At 38.4% G+C, this 18,260-nt stretch overlaps 1 non-coding gene across 1 annotated transcript; it reads left to right on the top strand.

Moving 5' to 3' along the window:
* The first annotated feature begins 10,616 nt into the window (after nt 1-10,616).
* On the top strand, nt 10,617-10,723 carry LOC145103421 (small nucleolar RNA R71). The gene has a single exon (XR_013706514.1). It is a non-coding gene; the product is annotated as a small nucleolar RNA R71 (small nucleolar RNA).
* Nucleotides 10,724-18,260: the final 7,537 nt, after the last annotated feature.

The raw sequence follows: 18,260 nt of genomic DNA on the forward strand, positions 1-18,260 counted from the left end.
AATTGTCTCTTATTGTTCCCACATGCACACTTGCGACAGGCACTCTGTTTCACTGGAATTGGTGGCCTGTATTTCTCAACAGCAGGTTGATCAGAAGCAGCTGAGTTCGAAGTAACAGATTCAGAGCTCAAGGAGATGTTAGTTTTTTCAATGGTGTTCTCCTTGTTCTCATCCTCTGCTACTTTACCTCCATATGAAGTAAAAATATTAGTATTTTCTACCTGAATACCTCCTGACACAAATCCAGCTGGTTTGCCATATTGAAGATGTGCCTCCTTGTCAATTACATCTTGTGTCATAGGGATGGATGTGTAGTTATGATTGAAAGGTTGAGGAACACTATCATACCCTATACCCTTGTTTTTATTATCTTTCAATTTTAATTAGGTTTCAAATAAGGACTCGACTGTCTGACTTGACGCAGTATAATTTTTGAAACTAACATCCGTTTTTCAACACTTAATTTTCAAAGTGTCAAGTTCTTCAGTTACAGCAGCAAGTTGTCTCTTAATATAGTCATAATTTTCACACTTGTTGCTATACTCTTCCTGAAGCTTCCTAAAGTCTTTGGTTTTTTCTTCTAATTCAACCTTCAGGGGTTTCTGTCCTTTCCTGAGTTGATATCCTTCATATCTCAGGTCCTCAACTTCCCTTTTTAATAAATCAATTTTTTCCCGAAGAAATTTAATCGTATCTTCACTAGATAGTGTACATGAAACTTCACATGATTGAGAACATGAAACTTCATTTATGGAACTCATTGTATTTCCACACTTCAAAACGTCAAGTTCTTCAATAACAACAGCAAGACTAAGACGATTGAGATCTTTTGTCTTCTTGATAACAACCACGTTCATATCCCACGACTTCGGAAGTGAATTTAGCAGCCTTTTGTTTATCTCAGCTTTAGTCAAGAAGATCCCATATGTATTCATCTCAGTAGTAAGTCTAGTAAATCGCTGCAACTGAGCTTCTAGGGTTTCTCCAGGGATATAATTGAACATGTTGAAGTTATGCCTTAACATCTACTGACAACTCTCTTTCATGTCTTTATTTCCCTCGTTGACCTTAAAAGTCATTAAAAGCACAGCTAGAAGCTAAAATAAAACTTAAACGTCAAACTAAAAATTAAAAATTCCCTTTGACTATAAACGTCAAAAGTCAACCTTAAAAGTCAAATTTAAAAAGTCAAATTTAAAAAGTCAAACTGAAAAGTCAAATTTGAAAAGTCAAACTTAAAAGTTAAATTTGAAAATTTAAAAGTTAAACGAAAAACTCAAAGTTTAAAGTCAAAAGTCAAACTTGGAAGTCAAAGACAAAATTTAAGAAAAGAAAAAAAATCAAAAATAAAAGTCAAAAATAAAAAACTATATATATATATATATATATATATATATATATATATATATATATATATATTATTCTTATTATTTTTTTAATTTATTATTATTATTTGTTTTTTTTATATATTGGATGAAAAATGAATTTAAAACTAAAAGAATTTGAATTTTGGGCTGAAATTCACAAAAATGCGAAAGTGGAACCGAGAGAAGAACACCTTTTGAATTAAAAAACGAAGGGATTTATCATCCAGCTAGCTAAAGGAGTTGGTTAAGGCGCTGGGTTGAAGAATCAGAGGTCTCGAGTTCGAACCCCGACACCCCTAATTCGTTTCCTATTTTTGATATGCGAAGTCGAGGCTATTGCTTGCGAGGACTCCTGCTGGCCGTGAACTTCGGACTCACTCGAACACGTTGCTGACCGCAAACTCTAGCACCGTAAGCTCACCGACGACCGTAACCTCCGAGGCCTCGGACCGTAAGCCGAAGGGTCGTAATCTTGGACTGCAAGCTCCGAGGACTGCAAACTCGGGCCGCAAACTTCGGAAACCCTAGCTGTTGGCCATAAACTCCGCCACCCCCTCGCTGGTTACGACCAAAAACAACGATTTTTGCCCATTTTTGCTCCAAAACTCGATCAAAAACCCTTTTTATGAAAAACGCGAAGAACAAACCCCCCCTTATTTTTCAGAGATCTATCCAAAAACGCAAAAAACTTTCGAAAATAAGATCAAATAAGCTCCAGATCTGACAAAATTGACTGATACAATCCAAGCTGTGATACCAATTGTAAGTCCCCAAAATACTTGTGTATCAATCAGATCCGTTTGATGGTGCAGAATCCCAATCAAACGAATGATGTCAGATCAAATACAAGAGAAAAAGAAGATGAAGAATATGAATCTTGAATGTATTGATGATATGAATTAAGTTCCTTACACAAGATTCACACATATAGAATGCTCTCTTCTTCTCTCTTCTCACATTCATCAATCTATTCCTCACACCCTAACACCTATATTTAAACATAAGAAACACGGGCTTGGTGAACATGGGCCGTGAATGGGTTTACGGCCGGCCGTAAACACCTCCCTGACCATAAACCTAACCGTAAAGTCATAAAATATTACAGAAAAACACAATTGCCCAGAAAAGCAAAGTATAAAGCATATTTTTGACCCAACACCAACTATTGAGTGTGTCCAAGTTAACCCCTTTATCTATGCTTTCATGTCTAAAGATAAAAGTTATAAAAATGGACCTTAATAAGTGGACACCATTTCTAGTAATTTTTCGAAAATAGAAACTTTATGACTATTTTGCAAAACTATCAGGAAGTATGTTATAAATATTCAACATAAAAGTTTGCGTTAAGAAATTACACAAATAGAGACATTATGACAGAAATATTTGCATGTCATAAACCGCTGTCGTAAAACCTCCAACAACATAAGTAGTGTTCTATATGTCATAAAACAAAAAATGTGTGTCATAACCGGCAGTTATAAATTTATATAAATTATAACTTGACACTTTTCTCTTGACTAAAATGACTTGTTATTTCAATAAACGAAAGGAACGAACACGAACACCCAGTTAACGAGAACAATCAACGATATGGAATGAGAACGATATTTCTATTCAATGAGTACAAATTTCATTATTTATCTAACAAATAATGGATCTCTAACGATTTCTCAAAAGGTCGTTAATATTCTAGTCAGACAAATCTCAAAAGTACATAAATATAAAAATATTAGTCTAGGTCTAAGTCCTGTAAGGAGTTATAGCCAGAGTTTCTGTGACAACCCAGAATTTCTAACTTGTGCATTCTTTGATTTTTATTAAAGATAGCCTCGTTTTGCTATTTTATAATAAAATTTTGGGTATATTTGGGTGCTTGAGGCTTAGTATAACCTAGATATAAGTCTTAGGAAGGGTGAGAACGTGTGTAGCATCACAAAATCGGGCCAAACACACCCAACAAGGTGTGTGCGGCTAGCCAGCCGCACACAGCCAACCGCACACCCCCCTTAGCCTCACACTCCAGCCTATATAAATGACCTAAGTCAAACTTACACCCTTTTTCACACTCCTACAAGTTGGAACGTTCTCTTTCAAGAGTTCTTCAAGTTTTCCTCTCCAATCATGAAAACAAGTAAGTAAACACCCTGATGTGCACAAAAGTACTCACTAATTTTAATATTTATAACCTAACAAACTTAAATATCTATGCACTTATAGGCAGTGTACCTAGTTAGATTACAGTATAGTTTGGGTAAGTCAGGTGTCGATCACAGGGAACGGTGTTTCTAATTAATTTAGTTACTATTAAATTAACCTAATTATTAACAAGTTTAAAAGGGTTTTATCTGATTTTACAAGATCAGATGAACTTAAATCAAATTCAATAAGTAAAAACACATTCTTGTTTTAGTTTGAATCCACTTCTTCCTTATGGCTAGCTGATGATTACGGATTATTAAGTTGGTTTTTAGTTATATTAGTAATTTAGTTCTAACTTACCAATAATTAACTAATTCATGTCAAACCATGTATGTTCACACATAATTAAACACATAACTAATTATGAATGTAAATCTACTATGTAAGATTTGTTGTATAAAGGCAATTATGGTCACAATACACGTTCTCTAGCACAGCTAAGCTTAATTATTCTAATTACTAACTAAGATTGGTCAATCCTAGCTCTAACAATTTAATGTTCACTTTATCATTAGGTAAACAAATTCATGTAGTTACTAGTCACTAAGCTACAAAGAACATGCAATCAAGCAATTAGAGAAGCAAACAATAGCATGCTAGGTTATACAAATCAAACACAAGCAATTTTACCAACTAAACTTAATCCATAAACATTAAACTATTCAGAAGTTTGAAGCTTCATCTAGCTAAACAAGAGTAGCTAGATTCAGCTGCTCATCCTAGCAACTAATAAACCAACACAACTTAAAGTAATAAAAGACATGTTCTTAATTAACTAAAATATAAACCTTTATTCTTTTTGGTGTTGAAAACATTCTTCCAGAACCCTTCTTTCGCTCTGAATTGTTTCCTGGAACTCTTTCCTTCAGCCAAAAGGTTCTCTTTTTCGTAATAATCAGGAGAACTTAAATAAGCTCCAACAACCCGCGCCACGTCGTGGCTATCCAGACCACGTCGTGGGCTTCAAGCTATCCGTACCGTGCAAGGAATCCTCCGCATCGCGATGTCTATCTTCTAGAACACTCATGCCACGTCATGGCCGACTTTGCCACGTCGTGAATTCAATATCTATCGTGGATTTATTCTTTTCTTGTCTTTCAAGTCTCCCATGTTCTCCATATTGTCACTTTTGGTCCCTCTCTTCAAAAATCCTTTTTTAATTGACTGAAAATAACAATTTAAAGTCATAAGTACCATTATTCTAAACATATTATCAACTTATTAATAAAAATGTACTTAAATATTGCCTAAAAATAGATATAAATATGGCAATATCAAAATACCCCACACTTAGGCTTTTCTTGCCCTTAAGCAAATTTTAACTTAACTTCTAATTACTAACACCACATAGAACAATCCGACTCTAGCTTAGCCATTATGCCAAGACCTCAATGCATGCATTTGTGTCTAAAATTTTCCTAAAGTACCCCCCCATACTTTAAATACTCACAATCTTCATAAACACTCGCCCACTTTTTCCGAACAATGCTCATTTTATGCAACCCATCGAACCCATCCGTAGAAAACCTCCTTATCCTCAAGGTATTTTTAGTTGAGCAACCTAAGCATACATAATCTAGAATTACAATCATTGATACCACTATGGAGCTCTTTTGGAATTCTTCACTTCTTTAACGTTTGATCTTTGATTTCTTTGAATTCACCACCTTATTTGATTTGATTTATGGTACCTTCAACTTTTTGAATTTCTTGGAATTTTGATCTTTTAATCTTCACTTTATTTGCTCCAAAATTCTTCAAACTTTACTCGTAATTCTCTATTTTTTTATTATTATTTTTATTTTTTTTACATGTACCTCACTTTTTTCACTCAAAACCTACATGCTTAAGCAGAGGCGGTCAACCTCAACCTTTATCGGTTAATGATAATAATTTTCCTGGATACATTTCAGGTTTAGGCTGCTAAACATATTGCATCCCTCAAACCAAGAGGGGTTATGTTTTTGTTCCATGATTTCACTAAAATAAGGGAGGCCACAAATGCACTATAACGTGTATTGGCTGAACTAAACATTTGAACTTTCATCGGATCATCCCACATAACACTAGCAATTATAATTCAAATTATTATCACTAGATTCAATTATTAAAAATTTCAATTTCCAAATTTTCAATTTTTTTACTATCAAATTCTATGATTATCTAGCAATTTACTTTTTCTACCCCTACCCCACACTTATTTCATACAATGCCCTCATTGTATTCATAAAAACAAATCAAAATTAAAGAAAAGGGAGAAAAAAGGAACAGACAACCCTGGGATAGTAGCGTGAGCATCTCCAAAAGTGTGGAGAATGTGTGTCTTGAATATGGACCTCCAAAAATAGAAACTCGGTATAGAACTGGGTGAATATGTAAATAAACCACGAACATGACTCAGAACTTTAATTCTTCTAAGCGGGTGTTAGTATGTAGAAATGTGGGCAAGGATAAACTGAGACACGTTGTGGCAGGTATCTGGCCATGTCGTGATATGAGATAAAAGCGTGAACAACAGGCTGCTCTGTTTCTTCAAAGTTCATGAGCGCCACGACGTGGCGTAAGGCTCCCACGTCGTGGAAATTGGATATCAGCAGAAAATTCCTTATTTCTTTCATACACTCTAGCAACTTGACCAATTTCTAAATTGTTTAAGACGCTTCTATGTAAATATACTTCCCAACTATAACCTCTCTCTAACTAACGTACCCCACACTTATCTTGAATTGTGGGTTCCAACTCACGACTCTAAGCTTCCTTGACTCGACAAACACGACTCTAGAGTTAACCTTATATGCTCCTTAGAATTCCAATGCTAATCTGAAAAATGGAACAACCCAAAAGAAATAAAAGAGTAACATCATAGTTCAAGAAAGTTTTACATTACAAACCAGCTTCAAACATAAAAAAAACCTACTTAAAACAAAACAAAATAAAAAGAAAATCAATCGTCATCTCCTTGGTCCTGCGCTCCACTTGGTCCTGCCCCGTCATTCTGCGGACGCCAAAGCTCCTCCCATGTCGGAAAATAAGGATACTGTGGAGGCATAGAAGGTGGTCGGGTCACACCCAAATGCGAATAAATACCCTCAGTAAGCTGGGTATGATAAATGGCAGGCCCTCGGAGATTATCCAAATAAGTTCCCACCCGACTCTGAAAAGGGTCGGTGGGAACTCCCTGTACATACTGTGAAGCAGCACACTCTCTCTTGACCTCACCTCTAGCTCGCACATTCCGACGCCGCGGTCTGGCTGGTGGTTGCTGCCCTGGCTGCGCCTCCTCTTGCTCGTCATCTATTGGCAGAATAACAAAACGACCCCCAACATTGACTACAGCCTGTATAACTCCCAAGACTTGAATGGTCAAATCAGTGCCCGGGAATCGAGTAAGATTCCTCACAAAGTCATGGGTCAAAATATGATATGACCTAGCAAGGCGAGTAACCAAATGCCCACCCGTAATCGGACTCTCGGGCCTAGAATTGTTCGCTATCTTCCCCATGAACCTCGCCAACATATACGGTAAATCACAGCAAACTCCCAGGGTAATAAGAGTCCATAAATAAAACAAATTCTGAATGGGGAATTTATCACCATGATGCTTGTGATTTATTGAAAAAATGATCAGGCGATGTAAAAATCGGAAAACAGGATTCCGAATTTGGGACTCACTCGAGTAACGAGTGTTGTACTCATGGCTAGAAATGCCCCGCCAGAACTGAACATCCATAACACCGGGATTAAAATCCCGAACACATCCAAGCAAGAACGGTGTGAAAAACGGAGATTGAGTCTCCACTTCGGTATAAAGCCCCATACGCCAAGCGAATTCCCGAAGACTACACTCTCTATAAACACCACCCAAACGAAACACAAGTACCCGGTTGTAGGTAAAATCAATGGTGCGTTCCTTGAAGCATACAGTAGAGAAAACCTCCACCGATAATTCCCGGTATACGGGTTCTTGGATGGCAAACAAATTCCTCCACCCATGACAAGTGAAAGAAAATTGGTCCCCTTCTTATGTTTTCGACCAATAGTGTGCCAACTCAGCAACCATTCCCACACCACCAAGCCATCTCCAATCGATAATTGGGGTTGTCGCAAATTCCCTATTGTACAGCCATCCCAGCCGATTCTCGTAAGTAGTTAACAATGGTCGGGGAATGTTTTGAGGAAACTGATATAAGGGATGTATGCTCGCCACATCAATCGGGTTTTCCTCCTTTGGAATAGTTCTTCGTGGTCCCATTTCTGCATACACAATCAAACCAAAGCAGCAAACATCTAAAACATTAAAACATATTAATCTGTTTGCTAGAAGTCACGACGTGGCCAGGCTCGCCACGTCATGCACCGAAATCGGACCCTAGTTATGGATCGGTCATTTTGTATGCAATTTCTACCAAAATTAGTGCTTCCGGTTTCTTCCTATGGACATTTAAGGGACATACAACTTAGAATCAACAACTAGTTTCAACCAATTTCGTGAATCAAATAAACCCTAACCATAAAAATTTAAAATTGTAAGAACTAACTACATTAATGAATAGAACACATACCAAGTAGAGTTAATTGACAAGAACTTGCAAGGAAATTGGAAGTAGATTAAGAAATTGGTTGTGGGGTATTTGGTTCCCGTTCGTGCGGCAGTATCAAATGGGAATGGGGATTATTGGTCAAAGGGTTTTAAGGAAATGGCCCCCCCTGACATTTTAAAGGCCACGTCGTGGCTGGCTATGCCCACGTCGTGGACTTTGAAACTTTCATCTGGTCCCGTGTTTTCATTTTTTACCACGACGTGGCTATATCAGTCCACGTCGTGGAAACTGCCTGATTGCAAAATTTTATAAAATCTCACATTTTAACTAATTACTTTGTATCTCATTTATTAATTAAAATTCCCCACAGCTAATTCTTTACTAAGTATCAGTTATTTGATGATGAGTTTATATCTATCCTAATTAAAAGCTAAAAGAAGGAAAAGAAAATGCAAACCAAGCTCGGGTTGCCTCCCGAGAATCGCTTCTTTTTCTTGGAGTCTTGAGCTGGACTCCGTGCCTTCTATGTTGAATCTTCTGGAGAGTCCACCACCAAGATCTTTTTTCCTTGAATCGCCTCTTGTAAGGTTGAACTCGCCTTTTATATGCCTTCTTTGAATTCTCCTTTTTAGCTTTTCCCTCTTCTTCAAGCTTGCATTTTGTGCCCTTGGTTTGTTCCTTGCACTTCATAACATCCTCCTCCTCTTTCACCACCGGCTTTGTCACACTTGAAGTGACATTCTCTTCATCACTTTTCATCTCCTCATCCTCTTTGCTCACCCAAGAAGGTGGAATCTTGTAAGCTATGACTTCAATCAAATATGGAACAGATGCCCTTGGTTTTGTTCTTTTGACTTGATGAACTGCCTTGATCTCTTCTTCCATAAGCTTTTCCAGTTCTTCTAGTCCATTATCTTCATTAATTGTGAACACTTCTTCTTGAACCTGATCCTTTTGGAAGTCATCTTGTATTCCAAAAACTTCTTGTTCATCTCCAAACCTCCAAGTGAGCTTAGACTCGCGAATATCAGCCAGAGCTCCAACAGTGTTAAGCAATGGACGACCAAGGATTATTGGAACATCGGGATCTTCCTTCATATCCAAAACTACAAAGTCTATTGGAAAAACAAAATTTTCCAATTTTCACCAAAATATCCTCCACGATGCCTCGGGGTTGTGTCACTGAACGATTCGCCATGTGAATCTTCAATTTTGTAGCCTTCATCTACTGGATCTCCAATTTTTTATAAAATGAAAAAGGCATCAAATTAATGCTAGCCACAGAATCGGCTAAAGCATTAACCTTCATTTTATTTCCAAATTTTCACGGAAGAGTGAGGCGTCCAGGTTCCCCCATCTTTTCTGGTGTCTCTCTCAACACGGCTTTTGAGGTTTGTTCACTTAGAACCACTTTTGACTGCTTCTTTAATTGCCTTCGAGTGTCTATGAAATCTTGCAGTAATTTCTGATTCTCGGGAGTTCTGGATAAGGACTCGACAAAGGGAGTATTAATCGGGATCCCCTTCACATGCTTTGCAAACTCTATATGCTCCTTCTCCAGCAGACTAAGTGTAGCTCAGGTTGGAAATGGCAAAGGTGGCTGATAAGCTTGAACAGGTTCAAAGAATTTTTGATCAGGCATGCGCCACGTCGTGGCGAAGCTGTTTCAACAACTTTTCCACTTTTGAACTTTGACTTTTTGGGTTTTGGATCGGGCTGTTGTGGTTCTTCTTCCAATGCCTCCAGGAAATTAGAGATTGCATCTTCTTCAGTATCGATGACCATTACATGAGATTGGGCCTTTACTTTGGGATTCTTCGGGGACAATTATTCTTGAACTAGAGTGGCTAGTTGACCAAATTGTTCTTCAAGGTTATGGATGGAGGCTTGCTGATTCATTATCAGAGTTTGTTTTTCCATAATAGCAGAATCAGTGGCATCGTGTCTCTTTTCCGAAGCTTCCATAAATTTCATCAAAATGGTCTCTAGGTTGGGTTTCTTCTCGGCTGGTGGCTGCTCCTTCTGATAAAAGCCTCGACCTGTCTGCCTATACTTCTCTTCTTTTTTCTTCTTATACTCTTCATATGGCAACCACTCCTTCTTCGGTTTCCTCCAGTCCTCATCAAACTCATCCCCACTAGAGTAGCACACTTGAGCTTTTTTGTTCCCAAAGTCATCCACATTGCAGTCCTTGGTCAAGTGTGGACCACTATATCTCTCGCAACCCACTCTTATGACATGTATCGACTGGTCCATTTGAGTTATTCTTCGATCCATATTATTCAGCATGGCCATGACAACTGCTATTTCTTCAGTTTGGGCTCCTCCACCGCCTTTGATTCCATCTTGCCTAGGGTTGTGGTATTCACGAGAGTGCTTCACGAATTCTTCAATTAGCTCCTTGACCTCCCTTGGATTTTTCTTTGTTAAAGGTCCTTGAGAATCAAGGAGTTGTCTTGTCATAACGTTGACCCCATCATAAAAGATTGACATATCTTGCTGCACATTTAGGTCATGCTGAGGGCAATTTCTGAGCAAGCCCTTGTACCGCTCCCATGCTTCGTATAATGACGCCCCCGACTGTTGCTAAAAGTTGGCTATTGCCTTCTTGAGTTTGGCTATCTTGGATGGCAGGCAAAACTGGTCTAGGAATTGCTCACGCATTTGAGCCCAAGTGGTAATTGTACCCAGTGGGAGTGCTTTTAACCACTCCTTAGCAGCTCCTTTGAAAGTGATGGGAAGCATTCTAAGCAAGACTGTGTTTTGTTGACATTTGGGACATTAAAGTAATCCGCAATGTCGTTGACTTCATCTAGATGCTTAAAAGCATCCTCATGATCTTTCCCAAAGAATGGGATGTCCTTCAGTGCAGTCAATATGTGCCCCTTCAACTCGAATGTGGCAGTGGCAGGTATTGCGGGTTGGACAAAATCGGGACCCACATCTTCTCGGATCCGCTTCTTGTAAGCTCCCATGGACATCTCTTCAATTGTTGCCATCTCGTTCCTTGGCTCGTTCTCGGGTTCGCTTGTGTGCTCTTCAAATTTCGGCTCGGTATCGCTTTCGGACTCGGTTTGGACGGGCGTATGATCCAATTGCTCAAGATTGCTCTTGTGCCTCGAGGATGAACTTGACTCTCCGATCTTCTTTCCCGACTTCCTAGAAAAAGGTGACTTCAGTTCTTGTAAGGGCGTCTTTTTCTTGTGAATTGCGGACTCGGGATCTTCAAGTGGTGGCACAAAGGGTGTGTTTGAGCTTCTGGTCATGAACTCCTGCAACTTGCTAGACTAAAAACGTAAAACTGAACTAAAATAAGAAAAACTAACTAACAACTAAAAATTTCGTTTTTTAATAGTCCAGGTCGTGGCAGATATATCGCCACGTCGTGGACTCTGTGACTGACAGAAAAAAATTTATTTTGCTGAAAAATTAACTTTTTGTGGTTTTTGCTCCACAAGAAGGATCGATTAATTTAATGCAAATAAATAAGGTAAAAACTAAGAAAAACTAAGACGTTCCTCGGCAACGGCGCCAAAAACTTGATGTGCACAAAAGTACTAAGTAATTTTAATATTTATAACCTAACAAACTTAACTATCTATGCACTTATAGGCAGTGTACCTTGTCAGATTACAATATAGTTTGGGTAAGTCGGGTGTCGATCACAGGGAACGGTGTTTCTAATTAATTTACTTACTATTAAATTAACCTAATTATTAACAAGTTTAAAAGGGTTTTATCTGATTTTACAAGATCAGATGAACTTAAATCAAATTTAATAAGTAAAAACACACTCTTGTTTTAGTTTGAATCCACTTCTTCCTTGTGGCTAGCTAATGATTACGGATTATTAAGTTGGTTTTTAGTTATATTAGTAATTTAGTTCTAACTTACCAATAATTAACTAATTCATGTCAAACCATGTATGTTCACACATAATTAAACACATAACTAATTATGAATGTAAATATACTACGTAAGATTTGTTGTATAAAGGCAATTATGGTCACAATACACGTTCTCTAGCACAACTAAGCTTAATTATTCAAATTACTAACTAAGATTGGTCAATACTAGATCTAACAATTTAATGTTCACTAAATCATTAGGTAAACAAATTCATGCAGTTACTGGTCACTAAGCTACAAAGAACATGCAATCAAGCAATTAGAGAAGCAAACAATAGCATGCTAGGTTATACAAATCAAACACAAGCAATTTTTACCAACTAAACTTAATCCATAAACGTTGAACTATTTAGAAGTTTGAAGCTTCATCTAGCTAAACAAGAGTAGCTAGATTCAGCTGCTCATCCTAGCAACTAATAAACCAACACAACTTAAAGTAATAAAAGACATGTTCTTAATTAACTAAAATATAAACCTTTATTCTTTTTGGTGTTGAAAACATTCTTCCAGAACCCTTCTTTCGCTCTGACTCGTTTCCTGGAACTCTTTCCTTCAGCCAAAAGGTTCTCTTTTTCGTAATAATCGGGATAACTTAAGTAAGCTCCAAAAACCCGCGCCACGTCGTGGGCTTCAAGCTATCCGTACCGTGCAAGGAATCCTCCGCATCGCGGTGTCTATCTTCTAGAACACTCATGCCACGTCGTGGCTGACTTTGCCACGTTGTGAATTTAGTATCTATCGTGGATTTATTCTTTTCTTGTCTTTCAAGTCTCCCATGTTCTCCATATTGTCACTTTTGGTCCCTCTCTTCGAAAATCCTTTTAATTGACTGAAAATAACAATTTAAAGTCATAAGTACCATTATTCTAAACATATTATCAACTTATTAATAAAAATGTACTTAAATATTGCCTAAAAATAGGTATAAATATGGCAATATCACACCCTTAAATCTTTACTAAAACATGTTGGAAAGCCTTTGCCTCGAGTTTGATCCATGAAATCATCATTTTAGATGATCTTCATGTGTGTACGGCCGCACATGCATCATGTGTGACCGCACACACATCTTTTGGCACTATAATGCGCTTACACACTCACTCGAGATTAACATCGACCAAAACACCTTCTTAGAATCATCACAAAGCCTTGGAAAATCGATTTGGTCAAGTTTGTAGGAGTGTTTACGGCCGCACACACCATGTGCAACCGCACACACCCTTTTTAGGGTCCACAATGGCCTCAAACTTCCAATCCGGCCAAGCAATGGTCCAAACACCTTCACTAGAACGTCCCAAAGTCTTGGAACCACGATTTTGACACTCCGTAGTGAGTGTGCGGCTGCACATGCATTTGGCCGCACACTCTGGCCGCACACACACAAAAGCCATGCTTTTGTGGCCTTACACACCAATATAGGGCTATACAATCCTTATGTTCAACCGTTTGAGTTGATAACACTTAATTCTAAGTGTTTTATGTCTTTAGTAGATGTCCCTATCATCATTAGTGGTGATAACTACTAATGTATTCACATATATGTAATTATATGTTAAAAAGGATTCACTTGCGCTCAAGACTCCATTAGACACCCAAAAATCCTATAGCGATCTTTCATTCGAGTTACTCACTACAGGTGAGTTCATACCCCTTAATCAACATTTTAAATGTTTTTAAATGTTTTATTGGGGGGGAAGGGCATACAAGTTGAATCAAACAAGTTATAGTATCAATCACATGTGATTTATAACTTGCAACCAAGAGGATTTTCTATACTTTTAACTGCTTTGCCAACAAAACTGCTTTAAATGTTTATCGAACGCATTTTTCATATTGAATTGTTATAAAACTATTTCCGAACTCTTTTAAACTACTTTTGTTCCCAACCCATATCTACACCAATATATTTATATAAGTAAGACTTGAAGGACTTAGGACTGATAGCTCACCTTACTTCCTGTTCTTGTTTGATGTGGACTTAGGGCATATTGTTATCTGTCCGACTGTCGTTGAATTCACAGTTATATATTATTATATATTTGTGTTGGATATAAAAGTCTTCACTTCGATTCAATACATTTGTGTATAGAGGGCATGCAATTAACATTTCTATTTAACCATAATAGGTATAGTTAAGGATTACCGCTCATTACTGCTATTTCCATGACACTTACGATAGTTTGTACAGTTACGAGTCAATACATGCAAAATACTATGCAAAGAGAATACTATATACTATACAAGAGAACACTCTATACATTATACCAGAAAGTACCTTATACACCATTACAAGAAAATATACTATAACAGAATGTGACATACTACTTCTCGATACGACACTTCACTGTGCTATCACCTTGTAACCAGAGTCTCCTGTAGGGAGAGCGGACATTATGTGTATACATCTATACAGGACAGACACTCCCACGTCCCGACTGCTAGCTACAGTCTGAGCCGACTAGGCCCAAGGGTGACAGAATGTCACCATACTACGTGTGACCTATAGGGTCATCAGTTATTTGATCGTCAATCAGCATGGTTACATACAAGTTCACATTTGGACCTTTAATTAACACATTAAAAATTAAAGGCGAAACAGACTCCCCAAGGTGTATTATACATTTAATACTACCTGGAGTCTGCATTTTTATTACATTCAGCCGGCAGTGACACTGCTAGGGTAAATCATTATTTTCCTAATTACTTTACATGAATGAAGTCTAAAACTATATTTTCATATGGATAGTTTCACTGGGAAAACTTTTACATTTTCAAAGGATCAAACATACAGTTAACCGGGTCTTGGTAGAAGACTACTTTTACAGGAAAATATAGGATTTTCTAGGGATCATACTATTTTTAAACATCGATGACAGCTATTATATTACATGATTGTAAACACTTTATACAAGCAATGACACTAAATACTTATGAACTCACCAGCTTTATGCTGATACTCGTTTTCAAAATAACTAGTATTCTCAGGTCTTCAGTAGACAGGTATAGATACAACTTCTGAGAAGATGGATCACATACAAGACTCATCTTTTATTTTGATTATACTTTTGGTGTCTAACAAACTGTATAGAAGACGCTTGTATTACAATTATTATATTAATGCAATGGATGTTGTTGCTTGTCTTTACTATTATGCATTGTTATGATACTGTACATGACGTCCTCCACCCCATAACTTATTCCGCCATTCTCGGTTTTGGGGTGTGACAGATTGGTATCAGAACATTGTTTATAGTGAATCAAGTATATCAACCCATAAAAGATATATGAACTATAAACACATCAGGATTAAACCACTCTGACCAAGAATATATGCTTTTAAATAATAAAATATTTAACTAAGTACATATATACATCCATTCATACAAAGGGTCAGCATCATATTAGAACAGAACAAAAGTATTAAGATTGTTGAATAGCACAATTAGACTTAGAGACATATAGTCAAATCTAAGTGGAAGTAGCCTGATCAACTACATTTTTCTAGGAGCGACTAGCATGTGCCTAAGAGTGGTTGTGGTGTTGCAACAAGTCTAAAAACTTACCAACACTACTACAAGAACATTAGAACAAGAATACTATAGGAGTATTCTGCATTTCTGTGATTTACATATGTGAGAACAAAAAGGGTCGCTGCTAGTAGAGCAATAGTTGCTAAGTCGATACTCTACGGTTACATGTGATTAAGACGCTATAGACTTAGAATCTGTGATCTTTTCTTTACTTCCCGTTCCTTGTTTGGTTGTGGATTTAGAGTTAGGGTCACTTATTCGAAGGTCTATCCTATCTCGGTTACATGTAATTGGTATGCATTATGCAAGTATTGGGTCGAATAATAACGATCATTTATAAGTATATTAGATTAGTATGTCTGTTAACTTTTCTTTCCCCATTCTCACATAGATAGCATGGCTGGCTTCCACCTTCCCGGCATCCATACTATCCAAACCAAGGCATTGGAGGATGGCTCGATGAAGAGTCAGAAGATGATCACCCGATCCCTTTGGATGATCACCGTGCAGAAGGTCTTTTGGATAGCTCCGACTCTGAACCGGAAGTCAACAACCTACCCCCACTAGCTCCAAACCCCAACCCCCGTCCAACATTTCAAGGTCCCACTACAATCTTGAATCGATGGAGCGATGAACAGGGTCAGCCTTTAACTTTCAACGGAGACCGAAGCTTCTACAACATAAGCGAGGGTGGCTCGGCTGATCGAGCCCTACCCTTCATGGTCCGTAGGATTGCTAGGAACGTTGAACAAAGTCATGCAGCCATCGGTATAGTCGTGGAAATTGATGCCAACTCTAACCTTAATATTGTCCGTATCCGCCAACTGGAAGAAGCCATGGATAGGACTAGGAGGACCAACGAGGCTCTGTAGCAACAACTAGATGCTTCCCGAGCCGAAGTCAGTGAACTCTGAGTGCGTTAGAGGGCTCATGAATGACATCTTCAGGAAGTTGTACGCCAACTTGCTGATCTTAGGGTTCGCCCAAGAGATACCCGTCGCCAGTAGAAGATGTCAACTCATCTTTCTCTTTTGTTTATGGAATAGCCTTTTCTTTTCTATTCTTCTTAGAGCACTTGTCTGTAAACATTCCTAAACTTGAAAGTACTCTAACTAGACTTCTAATCTGTCAACATTTTCCTTATGGTTTAATGTAAGACCTACTGTTAGGTCGTTTTTCCCGAACTTATTTACATCAGTAATACCAGTAATATTGGCAATTATCTAACTTGTTGGAAAAGTCTATACTCTTATGTTTCTCTACTCTGTGTTATGAATCTATCTGACAATTGGACTATGGCGATTTAGTCCATGAAACACTCTCATCATACTTTTAGTCGATTCTTACTGTTATCATCACTTTTCATAAATTTTCAGTAAAGGATGCCGCCTCGTCCTCGTCCGACTAGGGGCAGACTTGCAACTCAAACTCCACCGCCACCCCCTCCTCCTCCCAGTTCGATGCGGTGATGTTTCAGGTAGCTGTAACCGCAACTGTGACCGCAACTATGGCCCAAATAAATTCTGGTGATGCAAGTGGAGCTGTAATGGGCACCAACTCTAGACATGGTGAAATCCACACACGTACACAAGGGTGTACATATAAGGATTTCATGAACTGCAAACCAACATTCTTCAATGGGAGCGGAGGGATCATTGCACTTTCCCAATGGATTGAAAGAACTGAAGCCATCTTCGAGATGTGCTCGTGCCCCGAGGAAAGAAAGATTAAGTTCGATGCTTGCACCTTCACTGAAAGGGCTCTGACATCATCGAATGGCCATGTCAAGTCACTCTCTTTAGTAACAGCCAACGCCATGGACTGGGACACACTGAAGGACCTTCTAACAAGGGAGTACTGCCCTAGAGGTGAAATTCAGAAACTTGAGGAGGAACTTTGGAACCTCAAGATGAAGGGGACCGACATAATGACTTATATAGCCAGGTTCTGCGACCTGGTAACTCTATTTCCTAACATGGTCCCTACTGAGAGCAAGAAAATTGAACTATACATCTGTGGTTTAGTGCCCCCGTATCGAGGGAATATTTTAGCATCACACCCTACGACCTTTGACAGTGCCAAGGAATTGGCCCAGAGGTTGATTGATCATGAAGTTCCTTCCACTCCATCAACAACCATAATGTTTGCCACTGCACCAACCAAGATATCCAACAACAAGAGGAAGCGATGGGACCAAAAGATGGGCAAGTCAACTAAATCCTCTTCCCTGAACCAACAGACGGTCGCTGTCCATGCTGCCACTACTCCTGCTGCCCCTATACCAGTAAAAACATATGCTGGAATCCTACCCAAGTGCACCAAGTGCTCCTTCCATCATAACGGCCCTTGCCGTGAAATGCACTGCAATAACTGCGACCCGAAGGGCCATACCGTCCGGTTTTGCAGATCTCAGCCCAAACCCATCAATCAAGTTCCCAGCACCAGAGTGAGCCAAGCCTGCTATGGTTGTGGCAAGACAGGGCTCTTCAAAAGAAACTTTCTGAAAGCTGGGAATACGGGAGGAGCAGGGAGAGTACTTGCTATTGGCCACAATGAAGCAGTAGTAGACCCCACAGTAGTCATGGGTACGTTCATTCATGATAACTCTTATGCTTTCATCCTATTCGATATTACGGTAGAAAGAAGCTTCGTAAACCAAAACTTAAAACACTTACTTAAACAATCCCTACAACCATTAAAAGAAACCTTTGTCAT

This window comes from Lactuca serriola, chromosome 4 (assembly GCF_051521515.1).
Source record: "Lactuca serriola cultivar US96UC23 chromosome 4, Lser_US96UC23_V15, whole genome shotgun sequence".
NCBI lineage: Eukaryota > Viridiplantae > Streptophyta > Magnoliopsida > Asterales > Asteraceae > Lactuca > Lactuca serriola.